Genomic DNA, 22,190 nt, shown 5'->3' with positions numbered 1-22,190 from the left:
AGAAAGACGAGTCTAAGAAATTATGCACGTATTATCTTCAGTCAAAATAAGATAATAGTGAAGAACAAATATCTTCTTCCAATGATTAATGATCTTTTGATCAGTTAAAAGGTGCATTAGTGTTTCCCAATATTGATCTCCTATCTGGATATTAATAGTTAAAGATATGGAAGAAGATCCTCTTAAAGCAGTTTTAGAATTCAATATTGATACTACAAGTTTACGGTGATGTTGTTTGGTTTAATGACCGTTGGTGCGATATTTATGGATTTGATAAATCGAGTATTTCAGTAATACTTGGATTAATTTGTGGTAGTGTTCTTTGATGATATTTTGATCTATTGTAAGACCAAGGAAGAACACGATGCATATCTTTGTGTAACTCTTCGAGGGGAAAAGTTTTGTGCTAGGTTAACAAAGTGAAAATGCTGGTTGTCTAAGGTTGTATTCCTTGGCCATGTGGTCTCAGCTGAGGGGATAAGAATATATATCAAGGAAGCACAAGCTATAGTCGAATGATAAAGTCCAAAGAAAGTTTTCAAATTTTGAAGTTTTTTAGACTTACTGGTTACTATCCAAGGTTCGTGAAGAATTTTTTATGATTATTTTCCCTTTAACCAAGCTCTTGAGAAAAATATATTTCTATTCTGAGAGTTCTAAATATGTGATTTATCTGTAAATAAAGATGGTTATTTAAGTGTATAATTAAAGTTAAAGTCTATGTTACTAGATCGAGTAAAGGATCTTTAAAGAAAAAGATGAAATTGTGGTGCTTGTAAAAAATAGAACAAGTGGAAAAAGTTAAAACCAAAGACCTTGGAGTTGTGTCAGATGGATGTTTTTATTATCGTGGAAAGAGTCAATATCAATAGCAGGTATGAAAATAGATATCATTGAGTTTGTTTCTAAATGACTGATATGCAACAAGTTAAAGTAGAACATCAAGTGCCTTCTGGATTGGTGTAACCGATTTCCATCCCTTAGTAGGAATAGGAATGAGTTGCAATGGACTTTGTAACAGGAAAAGATTATTTAAGATAATCTTAAGGTAGATGACGATCTATAAAAGTCTTATTTAAATTTGGAAAGAAAATAATATTTGTTAAAGTGGTAATAAATGTTTCTTAAACTATCGATCAGGTCCTTCTCATATTATCGTACCAGAGGATATTAAGATACAATAAGAATTTTACATATGAAGGAATTAGTACATAATAAAGATCGTTAGAGAAATCAAATTTTGGAAAAACTAATTGGAACGGAGAACAAGATTTGAAAAGCAATATCCTCATCTATGTACATCATGTGCGTACTAAAAATTCAAGGATGAATTTTCTTAAGGGGGAAGAATTGTAACACCCAAAAACATTGATAAGTGACCAAAATGTAAATTTTAAAAGTTTAGTAGCTAAAGTATAAACTTGGGAAAAGTTTAGGGACAAATTTGGTAATTTTACCATAAAAATTTTATCCCATAAATGAATAGTTCACCCCCAAGAATGACATTTTCGTGGGAATCGAACTTCCTATACGGATTTTGTATTAAAAGCTATAAAGTGTTGAAGTCTGGTAAAATATCGTAAATCGGATCGAATATAAATTTGAGAAAATTTGAAGGATGGTAAATTATGCTTAGAAATATTATTTCCATATTTTAAAATGATGGAAAATAATTGTATCATTGGATTTGAGAATTTATTTCCATGTTTAATTTGGATCGTTGGATAAAAATGGCAAGATTGAAATTTTTGGAAAAGTGCACGAGAAAGTTGTAAAAGGCGTAATAATTTGTTCATCTTTCACTTTGGAAAGATGATAAGTGACAATAGGCTTGGTATGGATGCAATTATCAAGTTTCATTAATGGTAAAATTGTCATTTTCTAATTAAATGAAATTTAAATTCATTTAAGCTTAATAAATGACAAGTTAACATGAAATTAACCAAAATTTCATGCAAACTTGTTCATCTTTCTTCTCCTTGGGCGTGAGCTTCACATAAGTTAAAGGAAAAATTTATTTTTCATTTTCAACAAAATTCATTTGGTTTTTGGATTAAAGTGTGAAATGGAAAATTATTATATTTGAAGAGCTCTGTTATTTGGTACCATTATTGCATGCTAATCTTGCTCGAGTACTTAGATCCCAGATTATAGAGTTTTATGAATTGATGATGGATTTGAGGTTATTGAGGTTGTAAAATCATTTTCAAGCTTCTTTGATGATCAAAACCTCCTAGAAATGCAAATATGATTTTTAGCTTAAACCCTAAATTAGGAGAAGTTTGTGTTTTTGGTGAAATCTGGTTAGGGGTTTAATTATAGAGACTTGTAAAAGTTGAATAGAGGTTGATTTAATGCTTGAATCAAATTGAAACCCACCCTAATTCAACCTAAGCTTTTGAAAGTGAGAAAAATTATGGAAAAATTATGTAAGGGTTGGAAATGATGTAGAAGGATTCTACAAGCCTTAGAAAGTTATAAGGACCCTTTTTTAATTTTATAAAAGTTGAGGGACCTATTAGGTAATTATGAAAAATTATAGGATAAATGTATAATTGTTTAATAGTTGATTGAGTATGCTGAAAATTAATGTTAGAGTTTTGGAATTGATGTTTTAATGTAAAACTGGATTATTTTGGAAAATTGGTAAAAGTTGGTGTTCAAATAACAAATATGGAAAAGTTGGGAGCTTAAGCCAAAATGTTATGTGAACTTTGGATAAAAAAGGAACTTGAATGATCAAATAGAGGCGTTAAGGTTAACATTTTGTTGTGACATGGAATTTGTCTCGAATGAGCATCAAAAGATTTGTTAGGAATTTATTTCGTAGTGTGTGCCTATATTAGTAAGATTCTAACAAGTGATATGAATTTCACATGTTTTGTAAATCATTCTCATTTAGATTGTGTGCTTGAAATCAAGATCAAACAATATTAAAGCTTAAGGATGAAATGTGAATTTCCAAGGAAGGTTGCAAGCTAAGGACACCAGGTGAGTTCATATTTAGTTTGTACTTATGCTATCGAATAAACAATGGTTTACGATGAGCCAATGATAGAGTTGCTATAGTAAGAAGTGACTCCTAATGTTATGTGACTTTGTGATTTTTACATATATCTGCCTTTGGTGAACTAATATAATTACTGAATAAGCTGAAAAAGCAAATTGGTGCAATCTGCCTAGATTTGTGACATGAACAGTAAGTTTAGAAAATCACCATAAATTATACAGAAGTGATTATACTTTTAGATTTGTAGAATACTCTAGTTTTGTTTAAAATAAATGGATATTGATTTCAAGAGTATAAAAAATATATGAATTTTTAATCGAGAATATGTCTGAAAACAGGGCAGCAAATTCTACTCAAAACAGCTTCTAGAAGAAAAATTTGTAAATTCACCATAATTGTAAACAATGAATGAGAAGAAGTGCCTTACATGGTTAGATTCATATTGGAGTATAGTTTTTAGTGGTATAAATTGAATAATTTTTAAATGTGTAGATTAATACAAAATAATATTTCTTTAAAGGTAGTGCGGACTGCCATAATATGAAATTGTGATAAATTTTTGGATCGATCCAAATCGAAAGCAAATGATCAAGTTAAATCTTAATGCGACTTATATTTTGAGTTGTATATAAAATGTCAAAGTGAGTGCAATGCATGCATGACATTATACATGGATGTTTTATATATCATGAGGAAGACTTGCGATGAGTCTACCTTGTTTATATTATCATGATATTTATGTCATTTATCATATATTTGACATGTTTTAAATATGTCAAGAGTTAAATATAAAATACATTGATCACTTGTTGATATATATAAATATATAAATGTGAATGTTATTTCAGCATAACTGTAGAGGGACACTCCTCTTTGCTATGGCATTGCCTGGATATTGTGTTTCAATAAATTGAACCTATAGCATACGAGTGAATGAAAGTAGTCACAGGATGACTCTACTTGACTAGCTCGAGGATGGAATGTTTACTCCAATTCTTCTAGAGTGTGGGATGGTAGTTATGATAGGCTAACTCCCCTCGTATTAATGTAGAAAAAAATAATACTTATCTTAAATTTTAAGGAAACATGAGTAATGAACTTGTGCTTAAATTTGAACACATGTTATGGTAGGATAGTATACTTCTTTAGAATTTTTATAACTTGACTAATCATAGATTGGATACAATCACGCACACACACTCGTAAAATATCTTATCATATGGTAACATTCTAGAAATCACCACTTGTCTATCCTTTTGAAGCCAATACATTTTTGAGGGCTGAAACTCTATCCCATATGACTATCCTGAAACTGAACTTTGCCATGACATTTTTCTTTTGCTAACTACTATCCATTTCTTGAGGACAAGCAATAGCTTAAGTTTGGGGGTGTGATAAATCTGTAAAAAGGCTATCTTTAGGGCCTTCTCACTTAATTTATTGGCTATGTTAAAGCACATATAGGTTCTTATAGATGCATTTAGGAGCATATTATTACATGTGGTGGTTTCAATTTACCGAGGCATATTATTTTTAAAATGATACTATTTTACGGGGAAGGTTGTGTCTTGTTGATGATGAACATGTTTATGAAGCAAAGGGTGAGCATGGAGAATTGCCACAACATTCCCATATGGTGAGAAAAGAAGAATTTCCAAGGCAATTTGGGATGACTATGCATGAGGAAAATGCTTCAGCAGCTAGAACGACATTTATGGGTCTAAAAAAAGCAAACGAGCAAAGATATATTCATCAAAGTGCTAATTGTCCAGCACTTATGTGATTTATCTGCTAACCACCTAGGAGGAGACCATGCCACCTTTGTACCCATTTTCACGTGAGGGGAATGTACCTTAGGATACTATAGGAATTTATGCACTAAAACCTAGGACATTCCTTTAGTATAAATAAAAAAGGTGGCCATAAAAATGAGGATTCTTTGAGGAAAAAAGTGAAGTAGGCAAGAGTGAAATGGGGGCCTGAAAGTTTCCATTTTTCCCTTTCATCTTTTTGGTGGTAACCTCTCTCTCCAAACTCAAGGGAGTGACGAGCTAAGCATTCAATGGAGTTAGCGACATGAAGGTGGTTCATAGTGGCTTAAGGGAGCTCATGGCAGCGTGCATTGGGAGTTTTTCTCCACCCTTATGTTTTATTTTTCATTCGATTTATTTGGTTGTATGGAACGAATTATTTCATGGATGATTCGAACCCCACCATAAACTAAACCTTATTTGGTGTGGGTTATTATGGATGGTTAAGTTTTTGTTTTAATGAATGGTCTAAGGTTTTATGTTTATTATTTGTGTTGCTCATTTGTTTTAATTAATTAGGATTTTAAGAGCTACGAGAGTATCCATTTCTTAGGAAGAATGCTTAGTGTTCGAGAGAAACTAAGTGAAGTTCCTTAGTGTTAGAGAGAAACTAAGGTAGGATCAAAATGAGCAATGGGTTTTAGATGCTAACTAAGACCTAACCCACCTTAGAAATATGGATAGGATTTCAATGACTAAAAGGCGTAGAGCTGAATCGATAGGTTTAATGTTACTATTCACGTCGAAAGGTTTTGTCGTGGCATTTTTATCTATCAGGTTCCATGACTAGAGATAGCATATGAGCACTTTTAGTAAACTCTGTCGAGAAAATAGGTCGTATAAGCTTGAACCATTGTAATAGACAAGGCTCAGGATTCCTTAGTGACCTACCGTTTATTCCCATTATAGCTTGTTTGTGTGAGGATTGTCAAGTTATCTTACTTATCCCCGAATCCTCGATCCATTTTGCTTTAACATTTTTAATTGGTTACATTCTAAACATCTCAATTTGCCATAACATTTCCATCTCCATCCATCCACACTACCATTGAAATTCCACTTACATACATTTAATTTTTGTGACAATATTTCCATTTGCTACCTTTCCATATTGCCATTGCAACTTCATCTGTGTACAATTCATTTTGCCTTGATATTTGCATCTCACTTGTTAATTCGACATTAAATATTCTTAGTTACTTTATAATAGTGCATAAACTTTACTCAAGATCCCTCCAATCCATGAAGAGATGATACTCACTCACTACTATATTACTTGTTCGATTGTGTATACTTGCACATATTTTTGTGTAATTTATAGCACTCACAATACACAAAAATATTATACATGGATATTTTATACATCATTTGGAAGACTTGTGATGAGTCTACCTTGTTTATATTAGCATGATATTTATGTCATTTATCATGTATTTGACATGTTTTAAATATGTCGAGATTTAAATATAAAATGCATTGATCACTTATATATGTGAATGTTATTTCGGATATGAATTGCACAAATGTTAAATGATATTGATATACATTGTCATGGATGGAATAAAAATACTATATGCCCAAGTAAGTTATTAAGGGACAAAGTATAGTTGGCATGCCATAGAGTCCAACAATATGACTGGATATCCGGATTAGCATTAGAGTGCATACCCAAGACACTTAGTGCAGGTGATTTAGCATTAGAGTGTATACCCAATACACTTTGTGCATGTGATTTAGCACTAGAGTGTATGCCCATGACACTTAGTGCAGGTTGTGGGCACGACCATATGTGCAAGCAGTTCGGTGCATATTTGACTCGAATACCCAGGGTCCCCAGGGTTTAAATTGAATTATGGTTTATTTGTTAATAATTGACATACAAGTGAATAAGCTTATGGAATAAATGACAAGTGTATTGGTAAGAAATTTATATCTGATTCATATCATGTTAATATTGGTAGTATGATTGAAAATGCAGGTAAAGTGATCATAATGCATTGAATATTATTATTGTTTACATTTATGTGTTGTATTTCCTTGAATATTTTTGTTGATTAACTCAATAAGTGTATACTTAATGTGTGATGATTTTCACGCGTAGGTAAAAGATAGCGAGAGGAGTAAGGAGTTGAGCTTGGCATCAATCATAAAGGAATATTGACAGGTATCAGTAATAACATCCTATTGTGTTCTAAATTTTCTAGTTGGAATGTATACGAGTAAGAAATATATGTAAATTATTAATATAGTTTGTATTAAATATGGTTAATAGTATGAATAAATATTATTATGATATCAAACTATGTTTTAAATATTAACTAATTGGATTTTAAATCAGACAGTATTTAGACAGTTTTTATTTATTATATGAAACAGAGTAGAATTGCATGTTATTGCTTGAAACCAGATTTGAAATAGAAGTCGGAATATTATATTTTGATTTTTAGTGATTAATTATTTTATAATAAATGTTAAAATTTGGAAATTTTTAAGGAAACAAAATTTTACCCATTTCGGGATAAGAAATGTTTTGAATATTTGACGTAACATCTTAACTCGTAATAGTACACATTTATGGGTTAAGGGTGTTACACATGGAGCAAGTAATTGTGCCTTTTACAATTGGAAGATATGAAGATGAAGTCTTAAGTGATGTTGTTTCCATGAATTCAATCCATATACTTCTCGGACGACTTGGCAATTTGATAAACAAGCATTGCATGATGGTTTCCACAATCAATATTCTTTCCTACACAATGCAAAGAAAATCAAGTTAGCATCAATGTTGCCAAGCCAAATACTTCAAGACCAAAACCACCTTAAAGCAAGTATTGTGGAAATAATGGAACAATTAAAAATTGCTTTAAGGAGAATTAAAACATAGAAGAGCCATTTGAAAAACAAACTTTCGGAGTTGAAAATGAGAGTGAGACCTTGGAGAGAAAACCAATGTTGTAGTTGAAAATGAATTTGGGAGTGTTGAAAATGAATTTGGGAGTATTGAAACTAAAATAGAGGGTGAGGTTGAATGTAAAGAAAAACAGAGTGTGAGAGTGTAATTCAAAAAGAACAAGAGTGTAAAGAGAAAATTTGAGATGAATGTGAGGAGAAAGAGGTCTTGTTTTTCATTAACCAATCATTTCCTCCTTTTCTTTCACTTGATTTCAAGGTTATGCCAAAAGTCGTACCATTGCAAATTGATGATTAAAATGTATCCGTTGAAATATCAAAAGATGTTTCATTTTAAGTTTAAAAGGGTGTGACATTTGGGATTCCAAAAAATGTGCTTTTTGATATTCGAAGTACATTTATTCCACTTCCAAAGTTCAATGAATATAAAAAAGGGAAGTTTAAATGAACCTAACCAAGGAGAACATCAAACGACAAAATTCATTTATTCATGAATGTGATCCTTTCCGTTTCTTCGATTTTGAATTATACACTTATAACTTGCTTTATTTTTTAGAATGATAATTCAAAGACAAAGGATTGATGTGTAAGCATTTAGAGCATAGAGAATGGTGCAAGATAAGACTGAAAGATTTTCCAATTCAATGGAGATCAAAGTTGTTTCTTTATGTACCAATCATCGATTTGGGGACAAATCACCTTAAAGAAGGGGGATGATGTGATCCTCCTGAGCACCAAATTCAATCAAAACATGCTCACAACTTTGAAGTTCTTCCAAGCTGATTTTAGGGAGTTTTACCTTATTTTCTTATTTATTTATTTATGCATTGCATATGACATAAACATACTTATTCTATGCTTTAATATTAATATATTTCCATTTACTTGCATACTATATGATATTCACACATATCACATCTTTACTTAGCTTAATTCATATATTTATTATGTTTCACATTGTTAAATTAAGCTTGCATATCATTTGCATATTTATTTTAGGTATACATTATGTTAAGTTAGTTTATCCATAATTTACTTAGTTTTTTCCATGATTTATATATGTACAAGACCACTCAGCCATGAAGAGTCATGAGCACCAAAAGACAAGTACATTCACCTAGACACCTAAGGGGATAAACTTGATATAACCGGACAAAGCATGTACAAGACCCCATTCAATAAATTCATGCACCATTACAATGGATTTGAACCTTCAAGTACATTTACACACAATTAAAGACAAGGAGAACAATAGACAACATGCAAGGATCATTAAATATATTGACCAGATTCATCCAAGGACTTCAGTCAGATTATTGTCCATTTTTGAACAAGTTCCAAGTATCTTTGGGTTATGAAGTATTCTTTTCTTTTAATCCTTATCTCTTATATTTCTAACGCACTTTGAATCGCATCAATCCGACATTGGGAGCTCTAAATATACCCAGATTACCAAAGACAATGCAGGCTGGAAATTCGTACGAGATTTACAACAATTCATCACCTTCCTTGAATTCATGAATGGATGGCATTGATGAAGAGATGCATGGACCTGAAATGAATAATAAAATGATTCAACACATTTATTAAATCATGAATGAATCATTCATGAATCAACATTCATGAACTGAGTGCATGAAAGGAACCGATGAGTCATGTTCACACATGGTGCATGCAATTCCAAAGTGAATGTATGTATAAGGTATTGGAGGTCTAGGTGTCTAGGTGAATGTACTTGTCTTTAGAATGGTGCATGTACTTGTCTTTAGAATTGTGCATATCATGGTGCATGCAATTCCTAAGTTTAGAATGGTGCATGTAAATATTTTCAAGTATACATAATCGAATAATTAATATAAAAGTGAGTGTATCGTCTCCATAGATATTGGAGGATTTTGAGTACAACTTAGGCACTATTCTAAACTAACTAAGTCTAGATGGTATGCACAATTGAATAAGAAAGTTGTGGCAATTAGTATGTATAAGGTGTATGGAATTGTTGTAGCAATAATTAAAGTAAAATGATATAACAACAGTGAATAATGTTGTAACTAGCAGGTAAAGAATGCTATGGAAAAACAAAATTGAACTTTGGAGAATGAAATAAGACTTGACAACCTCACACAATCAAGCTTCTATAGGGGTAATTGGCTGGATTTTCTATTTCAATTAATATTTTGTGTCTAGAATGGTCTATGTATTCTATGAGTAAGCTGTTCGACAAGGTTTTATATTAGTTCTTCTAGGCTATCTCTAGTAAGGAAACTGATAGAAAAATGCTATGACAAAACCTCTCAATGTAAACTGTGGCACAATCCTATCGGTTACGTCTTACTCCTTTGTCGTTGAAACCCTATCATTATATCTAAAGAGGATTACAATCTCACCATCCAGTTTAGATCCATTGCTCACATTGATCTTGCCTAAATCTCTCGATATTAAGCATCTATACTTAGAAAATTGCTAACTCTCAAAAGCTCTTACAAGACTAAGCATTTAAATATTTTCAAGTATACATAATCGAATAATTAATATAGAAGTGAGTGTATCGTCTCCATAGATATTGGAGGGATTTTGAGTACAACTTAGGCACTATTCTAAACTAACTAAGTCTAGATGGTATGCACAATTGAATAAGAAAGTTGTGGCAATTAGTATGTATAAGGTGTATGGAATTGTTGTAGCAATAATTAAAGTAAAATGATATAAATACAGTGAATAATGTTGTAACTAGCAGGTAAAGAATGCTATGGAAAAACAAAATTGAACTTTGGAGAATGAAATAAGACTTGACAACCTCACACAATCAAGCTTCTATAGGGGTAATTGGCTGGATTTTCTATTTCAATTAATATTTTGTGTCTAGAATGGTCTATGTATTCTATGAGTAAGTTGCTCGACAAGGTTTTATATTAGTTCTTCTAGGCTATCTCTAGTAAGGAAACTGATAGAAAAATGCTACGACAAAACATCTCAATGTAAACTATGGCACAATCCTATCGGTTACGTCTTACTCCTTTGTCGTTGAAACCCTATCATTATATCTAAAGAGGATTACAATCTCACCATCCAGTTTAGATCCATTGCTCATATTGATCTTGCCTAAATCTCTCGATATTAAGCATCTATACTTAGAAAATTGCTAACTCTCAAAAGCTCTTACAAGACTAAGCATTTAAATTATAAACAATGAGAAAAGCAACACTTAAACATAAAAATAGTCAACCATTCATTAACACAAAATAAAAAAACATCCAAGCAAACCCTCACCAAATAAATTATTTCATGGTGAGGCTAAGTTCAAACCATCATCATTCTTTAAGTACAAACCCACATTGAAATGAAAGCAAAATGAAGAAGAAGACTCTCAATGTGAGTTACTGCCGTGACTTAGAACCACCGTATTGAACTACCTTAGTGAGCTAGCCTCTCTCAAGGTCCTAGCTGCTACACTTTCAAATCTTGGCTATGGAGGACACCATGAAAAAGAACAAAAAGGAAGAAAAATAGAAGCTTTGGTGTAGTAGCCTTTCACTCTTCTCTCTAAGGTCATATATCCAAATGCTCTTCTAAATGTAGGGTATCATCAGCTATTTATAGTAGGGAATTTTCTAGGGTTTTGAGCCATAAACTCCCTTTGTACCCTATGGTTCACACCCTTTATGTGAAAATGGGACAGACTGGCAAGTGGTCCCAACAGTGACAACATGGCAGGCCTTCACGTGTGGTTGGACAACATGGTAACGTAATATCATTTCTATTTTGTCTTTTTATGCACCTAGAATTGTTGTCCAAAATTGCTGTTGTATTTTCATCTTCATCAACTTCAGTAGTCCTTTATATCTCCTTATCGAGAATGCTAAAACAAGTCATTACTCCATTAGCTTTCTTCACCTACACAACACCAACGTAACAAGACCTTTCCCTTTCAGCAGTATTAGTTTTTGACAAATAAATGTTACGATAAAACATTACCACCACATGCAACTATATGGTCCTAAATGTAACTAAATGCTATGACATGAGCTTTTAGGTAACCAATAACCTAAGTACAAAGGCACAAAATACAATTTTTTTACGTGGTTATCACACCCCAAACTTAAGTTATTGCTTGTTCTCAAGCAATGGATAATGATTAACAAAAGAAAAATACTATGGAAAAAGTTAAGTCAAGGCAGTAATATGGGATAAAATTCCAACCCTCAGAAACAATTGGGTTCAACATGCTAGACAAATAAAAATATCAAGAACGTTTCCTTAGAAAGAAATCCTTTGCAAGTTTATGTGTGTGATTGTGTCCAGTCTATGCTTAACAAAGTTAGAACATTTTTAGGCAAGTCCCCTATTCTACTTTAGCACTTCTTTAACCTTTAAGCACACAATTACTCCTATTTCCTTAAAGTAATTCAATTTAATTTTTTACACTACTACAAGGGGGTTGGCCTATCACAACTACCATCCCACACTCTAGATGAACTAGAGCAAACATTCTATCCCTGAGCTAGTAGGTAGAGTCATCCCATGACTACTTTCATACACTCGTATGCTATAACTGCTTATTAAAGGGGTATCCAAACACTGCTATAGCAAAGAGGAGTGTCCCTCTACAATTATGTCGAAGCATTTATTCGTAATTCAACACAATTCACAAACATAAGTGAGTTCAATTAAGCCTTTCAAGCATCATTTATCAATTAAGTTCATTATTCATCAAGTTATGCTACAACATGCAAGAGTTCTTTCATAAAAAATTCTAAGTTCCTTAAGCACAGAAAGCATACAATCGTGTATCAATGAATGACAAAGAATGAAGTCTTAAAGTTTGTTCTATCAATCAAAATTCATGTACATTCAATCACAACCATAACAAAAAAATCATCATCATCGAGCATCATCAATTTATTCAAAATAAGTTAACTCAAACTAACTAATGTCGTAACAAAATTCTGTTAATATTATCGATGCAAATGCTTAATTGTAACAATACCTCCCCAAAACTTGAAGGAACATTGTCTTCAATGCATGAAAACTAGATTAACTAAACTACACTACATGAATGCATATGCAAGTGAGGTACCTCACTGTGGTGGTGGTGTATTGCTCCCCGAACTCCTAGTGCACTTTTTTCTCGTGGTACAGTCTTCATGGTCTGGCTCCTGGACAATCCGTAGAGGTGTTGTTACATTAGATGCCTCGGAGGGGAGTTGGATACACATCTCGTACAGTGTTTGGTCAGGGGTGGGTCTACTAATTATGGCACATCAGGTGGTGGTGGGTGTTCTACGGCTTGATAGGTGGGTTCGGGCTCCACTTCCTCATTGTTCAGCTTCATCCTGGTGGTCTGGGGTCTACTGCTCTCTAGACCAATCTTTGAAATATCCTGTCTTGGATGAAGGGCGGGTTGTGATAGGCTCAACTCCTAAGGGCTCCATGGGTTATGTCTCATCATGTTGGTTGACTGCATCGTGCTGGCCTTCCTTAGCTGGTGGGTTTCCTCAGCGTACTGGTCCCCTTCAGTGAATGGTGCAGAATTTTTTGGTGCCTCCAAGATCTCTTCAGAAAAGGGAGGAAGTTCCACAGTGGTCAAGGGCAGTATTACCTTAAAGTAAGAGGATAAAACATCATCCCTCTTATTTACATAGGTGAAGAAGGTGTGCAAATTTCCCTCCAGAACTCGACTTGTTCCTTAATTTACCTAGAATTTGTCAATCAGCTGCTACTCTTACTATAGTGATTGTTTTTGTGCCCTTCTCCAGTGTTCCTTGGGGGAATCTTCATCGAAACCCATAAGCTCAAGAATCTTTTCCCTGAATATTCTAGTCTTACTTTGGATGATCTCTTCAAACACCCCCTCCATAACCTTCTTTTTATGGCATATGACAGTGATTAAGTTTGTGAGGATCAAGGTGCCATTCTTCTATTTGACACACTCATATACTTGCTTAACGATGACCTCACCAATGTTGATCGAGATACCCAGAATAATGGAGTGAAATAGAAGCAGCTGCTGTAGCAAAACTGTGGTGTGGTGTAAAGTGGACATTGATCTAGTATTGAGAAAATGGTTGCATACCTTTGGCTTAGGCTTGGGATAACACTTTTCTATGCTCAGCTAGCTCGGTGTATCTCCTCTCCACTGAATGTCTTAGAAGCATAGGTCCTCGAGGATTCCGTTGTACGTTTTAGCATTGGCATCGATAGCAAACTTTACATGGCTGCTGGTCAAATTTTTGAGCTTGAAGAACTCGTTTATAGTTGATAGGGTAAAAAAGATCTTCTCACCATGCACAAAAATTGTATGCTTTGATGGATTAGTGAGATGAGCGTAGAACTCTCTCTCAAGTGTCGGAGTAACCTCACTTGGATGTTTGGCAAACCTTTGCCACTTGTGCTTTGCCACAACATCCATAACCTCGTTGCCAAATCCTTCTTCATCATTGGCCGGAAAAACAAAATCCTGCTCGAAATAGACTTTTCGGCCTTTGATGGTTTGAAACCTCTCCCCTACTTCATTATCTTTAAACTTTTCCACTGGGATTTGCTTTGTCTTTTGGGAGGAAGATGGAGCACCGGTGATGTTCTTGCAGCGTGCAATGTTTGTTGTAATAACAACAAAAAATAATGGAATGAAGCTTGGACACGGTGGCTATGGAAAATTTATGGTGGAAAAGAGGAAGATTAATAGAAAAATAAAGGAAAACTAGGGAAAGTGAAACAAAAAAGGGAGAGTGGACAGTTAAAAGGAAATATGAGGGAGGTGACGTGATGTGGAGGTTTTTGGGGAGAAGGAAAGTAAGTAGGGAGTTAACGAAAAGGTAAAAAGGTGGGAGAGAGAAAAGAAATAAATAATGAGGAAATATTTAATTGGATGGTTTAAAAATAAAAAAATAAAATAAAAATTAAATTGTCCTCTTCTTTGCCACCTAAACTTATAAAGTGCTAGGGTTTTTGTTTTTACTTTTCATTCTCCCCCAATCTGCCACTTGTCCACAAGAAAACAAAGGAAAATTGTTAAACTCAAAACTAAAAAAGTGATAAGAAAAACAATTAAGATAAAATAAATTATTTATGTACCAATCAATAAATAACAAAAAGAAAATATAGAAGATACAAATGCTCAAGCATCTTCGAGGAGAAGGGTTGACTTGTCTCGTAGAATGGGGGCTCCAATATATAACTTGAGGCGTTGGGCATTGACTTTGAAGATTTACCATCGTCTAGGTTCTCTATATCCACGACCCCATGGGAGTATACATCATGCACTTAGAAGGGTCCAGACCATCGAAACTTGAGCTTGTCCTAGAAAAGCTTCAGCCTAGAGTTGTATAGGAGGCTTCGTTGGCCTTCGTGAAATTGCCACGATAAAATATTTTTATCATGCCACTTTTTTGTCTTCTCTTTGTAAAGGCGGGCATTTTCGTAGGCTTAAGCATGAAATACCTCCATCTTATTTAACTCCAACAATCTTTTTCACCAGCTAGCTGGGCATCCATGTTAACCTTCTTGATTGCCCAATATGCTTTATCCTCTAGCTCAACGGGGAGATGGTGTAACACCTTTAACCTGTATATGTACTTAAATATTAGTTAAATATGTCAAACAGACTTTTTATAACTTTACATACTCGAAAACACATAAAATTTTGTTTCATTTTAAAATTTCAATTTATCCATTAAAACTAATTTAAAACATAAAATAATACTTTATCGTCCAATTTAAATATGATTTTAGGCAGCAACTAGGCAGTTCAATGTTGTTTCTCAACATATATATAAAACTACCTAAATACTGCATAATTTAAAAATCAATCAGTTAAACTTTAAATTGTATCTACTACCAACCATTTTAAGCTAGTCTATCAGAGCAACCAGAACATTTTAAGTCAAAGATGTCTTATTGATACTGTAGGTCGGAATGATTTCCCAATAAGAGATGCTCTTAGTGTTCCTCACTTCACGTCCTTATCCTTTCCATTACCTATACGTGAAAATCATCACACGCTAAGTATAATTTGGTGAGATATTATAAACAAATTAAGGTGATATAAAATATAAAAACAACTTAATAAATTCAAAACAATATAATTATTTCTATAAAACTTTCGAAATTCACAAACTGATGTTAATAAGTCAGATAATAAAATGATGACAATAAAATGTCAAATAATAATAATTTTAGTTTTCCTTCAGTTATATTTCTAGTTTTCATAACCAATACTTTCACATTTCAGGTTCATAACTCTTTTCAGTTCATAACTCATTTTTAGATTCATAACCTAATTTTATATTAATAACTCATTTTTCTAGTTTTCATAACAATACTTTCACATTTTCAGTTCACGACTCTCCATACAACATACAATGGGCTTTATGATAAATTTGTCATTTATAATGCAATCATTTATAATCAATGGTAGTTTCAAACATCTTTTTATCAGAACCAGTACATTGGGCAGTTTATACCCGAAATCATTCATAATTAAAATACATATATCATATAAAATACATTAGGCATTTCATGCCGTAAAATCATTTTAGAGAATTCATTCGAATATCCTTTCAAAAAATATCATATAAAAACATATTGGGTAATTTTATACCCAAAATCATTCAATAACCATTTCATAAAATCATTATAAAAATATTTCTTAATATGATAACATTTATTTTTCCTTCAAAACATCAGAGTTTGACTTATCACAAGTCTTCCTCAATCAACATAATTAAATAAATAAAATACACTTACCTTAGTCTCACTAATAAACCTTTAATGACAATTGATGTTCTTTTTAATCGTGTCCTTTATCTTTCGCTTCCAATTCAATTCTATCACAAGACTTATCGTAGTCTAAATAAAATCATATACACAACACAATTATTCAAAATATATGTTAGTATTGTACTAACATAATCCAAATCTAATAATAAAATCCATATAATATATTCGATACTTATTTGTTATAAAAATCATTTCGCTATTCGATACTTATTCGTTATAAAAATCATTTCGCTATTCGATAACAACTCAACATTTCAAAAATAACTATTCAATTCCAAAAATATTTATATTAATCACCAAGTCAGTAAACTTCACAAATCTTATAATTTAATCACCATTTATGAATTCTTTTAGAATTCATATTTACTTTTACAATTAATTCAAAATGGTCCTTAACCATTTAATTCAATCAAAACTTAATACCAAAATTTCCAGAAATAAAATAATATATTCCATCTAATACAAACAAATTTGCAAACTTGTCATTTAACCCCAAAAAATTCCAATCTTTTTGAATAAACCACTAAACTTATCCAAATTTGCAATTTGGTCCCAAATCATCATCTTAACTTCAAATTCAGTATCGAATCATTAATTTCCAGCATTGTAATATTTCACTCAATCTAATTCTTTATCATTTGAAAACTTTCAATTTCATCCCCAACTTTCTAGCATAATTTGAATTAGCTACTAGCTTTTCCAAATTCTTGGAATTTGATCGAAAACAATATTCTAAATTCACTTTAACATTTAAACATTAAATTTCAGCTATGAACTCTCACAATTGAACTTTTATACTTCAATGTCCCATAATTTCCAAAACATGCAAAATGGTCCTTTTACTATCTCAAGGTTGCAAATTGATCCAAATCAACTTCCAAAGCATGTTGAACTCATCTAATATCAATTATAGACCATAGTAATTTTTTTAAATAATTTCCCCTTTAATTTCCCCATGGCCGAATCTAATTAAGAAATTATGGCATACTTTTAATTCAATTTCAATCATAAATTCAAGTTCCTATGATCAAATTCATGCAATTATAATCATCCTAGCATTAAATTTAATTCAAAATCACTCAAGTTTTCACAAACCCTAGCTTGGCCGAATTTAATATACACTTTTCTAGACGATTTTAATCATCCCCAATAACATGAAAATCAAGCTTTGAATCATCAAAATCAAACTTTTTCTTCATCCACTCAATTCATGAAATTCATCATCCAATCATGTTTCCATGAAATTTTTATACCAAATGATGGAGAATTTCAAGGGGATTAATTCTTTATCTAATAGCTTAACCCAAAAATGAATCAAATAAGCTTAAAAATCAATTTAAAAATATTACCTCTTTAACTATGGAGGTTCACAACAGCGACACGAAGAAAGGGCTGAATTTTCATGATTTTCTACCATTTTTCTTAATACAAATGTCTTATTATAATTTAAATGAATTTAAAATTTATTTAATATGAAATTCCAACTTTATCCTTTAAAATCCTTGATAATTTCCATCATGCTACAATAATATCTTCCAATTTAATATTCAAAGTCAAAGATGAACAAATAAAATTCCACTTTCCACCTTTGCTCATTGAACTTTAAAAAATTACAATTTAGTTAATAAATTTCCAAAATTAGGTTTAGCATAGAAAATTAACCTTAATTCCACTTATTCATGTTAAATTTCACTTTCTAAATTATGGAAATAATATTTACAATCGTTCTTTATTATCCTTCATATTTCGTGAAATTTTGGTTCGATCCGATTATCCAAATTCTTATCGGACTTTACTACTTTATAACTTTTAATACAAATCCCGAATCAAAATTTTGATTCCCACAAAACAAATTGTAATAAACTATTCATTTACGGGACAAAATACATAACTTTTAAACATTACATTTTTTCCTTAAACTTTTTCAAAATTATACTTTGACCATAAACTTTCAAAATTTACATTTTGGTCACTAACCAAAAATTTTTGGGTGTTACAATTCTCCCCCTTAAGAAAATTCGTCCTCGAATTTTTCAATGGATACTTGATTCAACCCATGCGAGTATCACTTTCATTTTATTCTTTACATTTCTGTCTAACTTTCTAAACTTTATGTTTCCTTCAATGAACATCAATAGATAGTGTCACTTATTCTTTCAATACTATAACTTTTTACTATAATATATTTTTCTTTATAGTAGAATCCATTTGAATCTCAAACTTTTCAATATGACAGCATGTGAAAAATCCAAACAATGCCTTTGAAATGTCAATACAGAAATACTTCATAAACTCTCGTTCCTTTCCAAAATAAAATTAATCAATAAGTTATTAAACCAATTCTTTTAATTACCTCATACAGACTAAAAATCTCTCAGCATAACTTTCCTTGTTCTCTAACTCATAATATCTTTCCCTTCAACATTACTTTGATATTTAATATCTTTTCATTCTTATCCCAAAATTATTATATCATTAACATTCATCATTTCTATCCATATGAACTTCATAGGAAGTTCTCTTAACATTTGTCTAATAATTATCCTTAAAGGCAAATACCTTTCACTTGTTATTTTAAATCCAACTTCATATACCTTTATACGTCCCATGAAATTTGACTAGTTCCTCCAAAATATTTATTCGCTAGGAATGAAATACAACGTTGATGTTAAAAATTCTCAAGACACAACACCAATACTTCCAAAATTGAATAACTTACTATACCACTTATTATATTATCCATTGTGTAATTAACTTGAAATGAGATAAAGTGCGAAGACTTACTTTCTTTAACCACCATCATTTAGATCGAATCCCTCTTGTTGAATGTCTAAGGAGAGCTTGTAACAATGCTCATACTAATTCTCTTCCACTTTCAACAAGGTATGAAATCAATTGTCGAAATCCCGAGGAAATTTAATACTTTATTCAACTTGTTGTCATATCATGCTTATAAAACCAACTTAATTATAACTTTTATTGTGCTTAGCCATCTATACCAACTCTTTCATTTCATAAACATTTTAATTTCTTTCGGGCACATAGTCAAAAAAAATTCTATACATATTGGAAATAAATTCTTTCTTCAATTCCTTGTTATTGCGTATATGCTTTATCTTTATGATATAAACATTCCTAAAACTTAACTTTAAAATCTCTAATTCCATCTTCGATTCCTTGATCCTTTCTTATTACATATTTTTCATCTTCTTTCATTGACCATCTAACATTTCTAAAACTTTCAATGCAGAAAAGTCTTTTGCCATAACATATCAACTTCCACACTAATTCTTTCTAGATGATATTTGATAACTATCTTATAATCTTTAAGAAATCCAATTCTTCTCTTCTTTTTTTCTCAAATTCAACTTCTTTTGATTTAATTAATTCTTTAAACTTTCATCTCTTTATAACTAGTATTATAGTATCATTACTCACTACACTACTGTTGTGCCACTAAATCTTTAAGTAAACACAATACATGTTAACCCTTGATCATAATTCAATAAATTTCCCTTTCATAAGCTTTAAGCTTCCCCAAAACATAAACTACAACTTTTATGTTTTTTCCTTGTTATGCATATCAGACCATTATGAAATGAGTCACTATCAGATATATCATCTTTGCATGATTTATCACCATCTTTTTACTCTGGCAGTTTGCTCTACTGGTAAATAATTAATATTATGTATTATTATATGCATTCAAAATTATTCCATTTTTTGAATAAAACTAGTCTCGAATACGAGTCTAACCAAATAAATTACTTTTTCAAATTCAACTTGTACAATTTATGGTGGATTTTCTAATCCAGCACATAAAATCTAATTTGAGCAGAATTTGTTGTCCCAATTTCTGAGCTATAATCGGTTAAAAATCTGTATCTTCTAATATAATTCAGAATCAACCATTGCTTGTTTTACACAAAACTAGACAGATAGACAAATCTAACAGTGTAAAAATCAACTTCTAATACTTTTATCTTTTAAATCATAGAATTTTGATGGACTTCACTCTTCTGCATCTATATCTTTCTTAACACTTATCAGTCGAGATAAGCGACATATCTTTTCTCCATAACTTGATAAGTGGGAAGAGAATCTATAAGAATTTTTTCACAATCTTGGATAACCAGAGAATTCTAACAAACTTCAAACTTAAAAAAATTTCTTTGAAGTTCCTACTTCACTATATCTTATACTTTCCAATGAACTACTCTTATTTCCTCTAGGAGATTCTGAAATATTATTCAAAGAGGTGTATCATATCCTTTCTTTATATTTATAGATCACACATAATTTAAGAATGTGACCCCAACCGATCCAAATACAATCAACATTTACTTTATTTAATACACATATGCTACAAAAGCATTGCCCCATCCAATTAACATCTCTTAAACTCATTTTAGAAACATCCTTCTCTTTGATCGCTATTACTGATATTTAAATAAAAATCGGTCTTAGAAAGTTCCAATGTATTTTTTAACTAATCTAGAAGTACATTCCATCATTTGGAAGGATACTCATCCTTTACTATTATCTCACTTAGCTGATGATAATCTATACATGTCCCCATGAAATCATCTTTTCTCTTCATAATTAATATCTATAAGCCTCAAGGCAACAAATTCAATCTTATTACAATTCAATAATTCTTATCATTACACTTTTTATTTTTCTTGAATTCTTAATAGAAAAATCTTTACTAATACGACTTACCCATGTGTTCTAACCTTGAAGGTTAATCACTACTTTCTCACTCAAATTAATTCAACGATCTATGGGTCATATTCAGTCTCAAATTCTCTTGCATATCCCTAAAACAATATTAGTAAGTCTTTGTAAATCGATAGCCTCATTCTTCAGACGAGTAAGCTATAACCACATTTCAGCTTCCTTCTCATCAATAGGTAGGGCATTTCTTCCACAAAATGAAAAATAATCTCTTATAAATCCAATTTTTCTAGAGCAAAATATTGAAGTTCTCTTCATTTTGTATGAGTTGATTACAATCTCAATCTTATTTTTATCATTATCGATTTTCTTACCCTTACTCTTAACTTCATTCTGAAGCTCAAAATTGATCGTTCAAGACGATCCTTCTACTTTCGACATTTAACACAACCACATTTCAAATTTACGTTAGTAAGGAGTAGCATCAACAATTAAATCACCTAACCATACCAGATCAGTAATATTGACATCCTAGTAGCATGTATACTTTTTTCAACATAAATCATACTCGGTCTAGGCTGATAATCGGCTAAACCTACAACCCTAATACCAATAAATGTAACACCCTTAACCCGTATATGTATTTAAATACGAGTTAAAGATATATATCACACTGACTTTTTATAACTTTACATACTCGAAAACCCAATTTTATTTCATTTTAAAATTTCAATTTATCCATTAAAACCAATTTAATTAATCTTGTAAAACCTAAAATAATATTTTATTATCTAATTTAAATCTAATTTTAGGCAACAACTAGACAGTTCAATGTTGTTCCTCAACATATATATAAAACTGCCAAAATATTGCCTAATTTAAAAATCAATAAGTTAAACTTTAACTTATATCTACTACCAACCATTTTAAGCTAGTATATCAGAGCAACTAGAACATTTATAATATACATGCCACTTATATGTAAAAGATGCCTTACTAATATT

This window comes from Hibiscus syriacus, unplaced genomic scaffold (genome assembly GCF_006381635.1).
Source record: "Hibiscus syriacus cultivar Baekdansim isolate YM2019G1 unplaced genomic scaffold, ASM638163v2 tig00010968_pilon, whole genome shotgun sequence".
Taxonomy (NCBI): Eukaryota; Viridiplantae; Streptophyta; class Magnoliopsida; order Malvales; family Malvaceae; genus Hibiscus; species Hibiscus syriacus.
The sequence above is the reverse complement of the archived record's forward strand: the minus strand, read 5'-3'. Positions refer to the sequence as shown.